This window comes from Mastomys coucha, unplaced genomic scaffold (genome assembly GCF_008632895.1).
Source record: "Mastomys coucha isolate ucsf_1 unplaced genomic scaffold, UCSF_Mcou_1 pScaffold20, whole genome shotgun sequence".
NCBI classification, from domain to species: domain Eukaryota; kingdom Metazoa; phylum Chordata; class Mammalia; order Rodentia; family Muridae; genus Mastomys; species Mastomys coucha.
Window position 1 is genome coordinate 108904870 of NW_022196903.1, and position 4801 is coordinate 108909670.

The window sequence follows — 4801 nt, forward strand, 5'->3', positions numbered from 1 at the left end:
AAAAAAAAAAAAAAAAAAAGCATCACAAGAGGTTGAAGAGATGGCTCCTCTGTTAAAATCCCTTGCTGCTCTTCCAGAGAACCTAGATTTGATTCTAACACCAATATGGAAGCTGACAACCCCCTGGAACTGCAGCTTCAGAGGATGTGATGCCCTCTGTAGACACTGCATAAATGTGCACATACATGGACATAAAAATAAACACAGCCTCTAAAAACAGTTTTAAAAAGCATCACAAGTTATCCTTAGGTTGCAAGGGAGGATTGTGAATTTAAAGGTATTCCTTTACTAAATATTAAATGGTGAGTATATTCTCCTTGGACTAAAGGCAGAACTCAGGAGATGTACGTATATTCAATATGCATGAGCACCACAAAAGTAAAAAACAAAACAACAAAAAAAACAAAGTACATTATCATTATCATCATTTTATATCCACTACTTACAATTTTTTAAAGTATACGAGATATTTTTTTTTTAAAGGAAGATGGGCTAGAGAGATGGCTTAAAAGTTTAAGAGCACTGATTGGTCTTCCAGAGGTCCTGAGTTCAATTCCCAGCAACCACATGGTGGCTCACAACCATCTGTAATGGGATCTGATGCCCTCTTCTGGTATGTCTGGAGACAGCAACAGTATACTCACAAAGATAAATAAATAACTCTTTAATAAAATAAGGAAATAAAAAAAGAAGTGTCTTAGGCCTCTCTCAGCACAGTTGATCCCGAAAGTGCACTTTTTTCTATTATTGAAAAATGCTAACAGAACGGGGCTTATTGGATGACTAAACCCTTGGATGACAAAAACTTTCCTTTCAAGTTACTTCATTGTTACTTTTTGTTTGTTTTCTGTTTTTGTTTTGTTTTGTTTTTCCAGGACAGGGTTTCTCTGTGTAGCCCTGGCTGTCCTGGAACTCACTCTGTAGACCAGGCTAGCCTCGAACTCACAAATCCGCCTGCCTCTGCCTCCCAAGTGCTGGGATATGGTACCTGGCTATGTTTTGGGTTTTTTTTGTTTGCTTGTTTGTTTTTTTATTTTTTTTTTCATTGTTATTGTTATCCAGAATCTACATCTAAAATGGCCCCTCCTTAGCTCCAGTAGATTGCTCCGGTGCAGGGACAAAAGCCAGAGAATGAAAGCCAAAGACACACTGGTGTTGATGTCTGCTGAAATTGCAGAGGCAGTCAAACTCTTCTTTGGGAGTTAGAGGTGGAGGCTTTTGTGAGATAGGGTCCCCTGCAATTCAAGCTATGCCACCAGCTGTGGCCTTGAATGGTGAATCCTTCCTCTACAGGGTCCCCTGCAATCCAGGTGATGCCACCAGCTGTGGCCTTGAATGGTGAATCCTTCTGCTACTTTGCAGGTTCTGGGATTGCAGCCTGTGTACCAGCACATTGGTTTTCTTTCTTTTCTTTTGTAAAGATGTATTTGTTTATGTTTTATGTGTACATGTAGGTACCTGCACCATGTGAATCCTGGTGCCCAAGGAGGTCAAAAATGGTGTTGGATCCCCCTGGAACTAGTTTAATAAACAGTGTGAGCTGCTATGCAGGTCCTGGGAATGGAACCTGGTCCTCTGCAAGAGCTCTTAAACCCTGAGCCAACTCTTCAGCTCAGCCCTTTTGGTTTATATTTCGTTTTGTTTTTTTAGAGACAGGGTAGGGGGTAGGGTTGTTTCTCTCTACATAACCTAGACTGGTGTAGAACTTGTATTCATCCACCTGCCTCAGTCTCCCAAGGATTGAAGTTACAAGCATGCACCACTACACTCAGCTTCAATACTGCTCTCCATTATCTGGAACCAGGTTGTCTTAGGTTTTCACTGCTGTGAACAGACACCATGTCCAAGGCAACTTTTATAAAGACAACATTTAATTGGGGCTTGGCTTAGAGGTACAGAGAGGTTCAGTCCATTATCATCAAGACAGAAGCATGGCAGCATCCAGGCAGGCATGGTGCAGGAGGAGCTGAGAGTTCTACATCTTCATCTGAAGGCTCTTATGAGGAGACTCACTTCCAGGCATCTAGGATGAGGGTACTAAAGCCAACGCCTAGCAACACACCAATTCCAAAAAGGCTACACCTAGTAGTGCCACTCCCTAAGCCAAGCATATACAGACCATTACAGATCCCCACAGGCTTGTTCAAGCACATGAGTCTACAGGGGCCATATCTAGCCATAGCATAATGAAAAATACATTTAGTCCAAGTTCCAAAGACTCCATAGTCTATAACAGTCTCAACAATGTTAAAAATCCGAAGTTCAAGGTCTCTTCTCGGATTCAGCCAATCATTTGTTGGACCAGCTGTGGATGGGAAGTCCAAGGATCTCGTAGTTGCTCAGTCCATGAGGCTAGTTGTTTCAGCTGGTCTTCTGTAGACGTAGGTTCCAACAGCTCGTAGTTGCTCAGTCCATGAGGCTAGTTGTTTCAGCTGGTCTTCTGTAGACGTAGGTTCCAACAGATGTGCTGACAAGTAAGTGCAAGCAGTCAAAGAAGAGCCTTCCTTCTTCCAATGTCCTTAATGTAAGCCTCCAGCAGAAGGTGTGGCCCAAATGAAGGTGTGTACCACCATGCCTGGATCTGGGACTTGCTTTGTCGTAGGCTGACCCTGAACTCAGAAGTCTCCTTGCCTCAGTCTCCTGGGTTGAAAGGCATGTACTACTGTTGCAGGAAATAGTTAAAAAGATCGGCAAGCTTCTTGCACTACTGCCAAGCACCGGCAACTCTCTGACCCATGGGACTGGCTGGCCATGCACTGGCAGACAATGGCCAACCTGTTATTATCTCCTGGAGACTCTGACTCAGAACTCCAAAACCTACTGGCAGGTCACTACCACGTCATCCCCGTGCTTCAAAGCCCCTAGGGCCTTTGTGGTGCACATCAGGCAAACCCACGGCTTTGCCACCTTACCTTTCTCTCTGGAACCCAGCCAAATTGCCATGAGAAGAAAAACACCACACAAACTTAGCTCAGAAACAATGGTAACTCAGTCTCTGGGCTCAACAACTAAAACCTTATCATGTAAGCCCTATTAAATCTGATTCCCCCGGTGGCTAATCCTGATGGATCCGCCATGATACCTGGAAACCCTAGCAGCTACATCTTGCCCTTATCCTATCTCCGTTCCAAAAGCCTCTAGCACCTCCTGCTTCCTCTCTTCCTCTATCCAACCCAGAAGTCCCGCCTACTCGCTCAGTGATCCGCTCTTTTATTCATTAGGGGATGGTTCACAGGAAGTCACCTGAGAGGGGGCAGTGGTGGAACACTCCTTTAATCCCAGCACTTGGGAGGCAGAGGCAGGAGGATTTCTGAAGCCAGCCTGTGTACAGAGTGAGTTCCAGGACAGCGGGGCTACACAGAGAAACCCTGTCTCGAGAAACCAAAAAAAAAATAAAAAAGAAAAAGAAAAGAAAAGAAAAAAAAAAAAAAAGAAGTCGTCTGAGTTCATGACTCATTCCTCATTCATAGCCCCTCCCAGGAGAGCGGAGCATCAAAATGCAAGCAACCCCAGGGCTATCCACAACGCTCCCCGCTTTCTGTCCACTTAAAAGACTTTTATTTCAGATAAAAATTAAGTACAACTATTACCATTTTGTAATTTATAAAGTACAAGATAGACCTAATACCCAGTCCATCGTTTTTGTCAATAAAATAGAACACTATCATGTATCCTAACTTAAAAGACTTATAATTCTACACCTGATTTATGTCCTGGCTTTAGATTGAATGCCTTCTGAAAACCATCCTCTCAAATCTGTTCTCTCAATGTAAATAGCCTGGGTTGGCTATGAGACTATAAGTAGTCTTTCAATCCCATCAGAAATCTGAGAATGACTAACATTAACTGAAAATATATAGGAAGTCTAACACAGCTTCCAAAACTGAGACAAATTGTACAGACAGCTGGCTACCTATACAACCCCAGTAAGTCAGGAAGTTGGAGCATTCGTCTTCAGTCTTCTGGCCCAGAATCATCTGACAGACCTTTGAAAAACACGAGTTATTAAGGACTAGCCTATTCTGTCTTGGCAGAAATAAGTTGTCCTAACCTGTAAATTGTGTTCTTTCAAGAACAATACAGGTCTGCAGGAGAGATTGGCAATTTCTGCCCAGTGGCAACCTAGACACAATGTACAACCTCACCTGGAGGTAAGATGCTCAGCTGCGTCTTTGAATCCATGAATGGGAAGCTGTTAGGAGCAGATTTGTCTCAACAACAGGTGAATAACATTAAATGTCACACTCTGTGGATTTCTGACGTTTTTAAAAACCAACTATTTATGTAAAGTAATCTGGACTGTTCGCCGTTAACTACTCTCAGCTATTTCTAATTAAATATCTTGAAAACACCCAAACAATAAACACAGTGCCATGAATTTGCTATTTGGCCCTTAACTCACAGGCTTAAGGGCCTAAGCTTTTCATGGCCACTATACCTCAAGATCTCCATGTCAATATCCAGGTCAGAAACGTGTGTCTTGTAGAATAAAGGTCTGGGTCACAGGTGTGCCCTCCAATTCTGGATTGGAGTTCATTCCAGATATAATCAAATTGACAACCAGGAATAGCCACCACACAGGTTATTTTAGCAGGTATTTACTGACAAGGACTTCATGCTGGAAGCCATAGACTGAACTAGCTGCTGAAGATGCTGAGATGCCTAGCCCTACAGGGACTCACTGTGTCCTGTGAAGAAGAAGGAAGAAGAGGAGGAGAAGGAAGAGGAGAAGAAAGAGGAGGAAGAGGAGGAGCAGGAGGAGGAAGAAGAAGAAGAAGAAGAAGAAGAAGAAGAAGAAGAA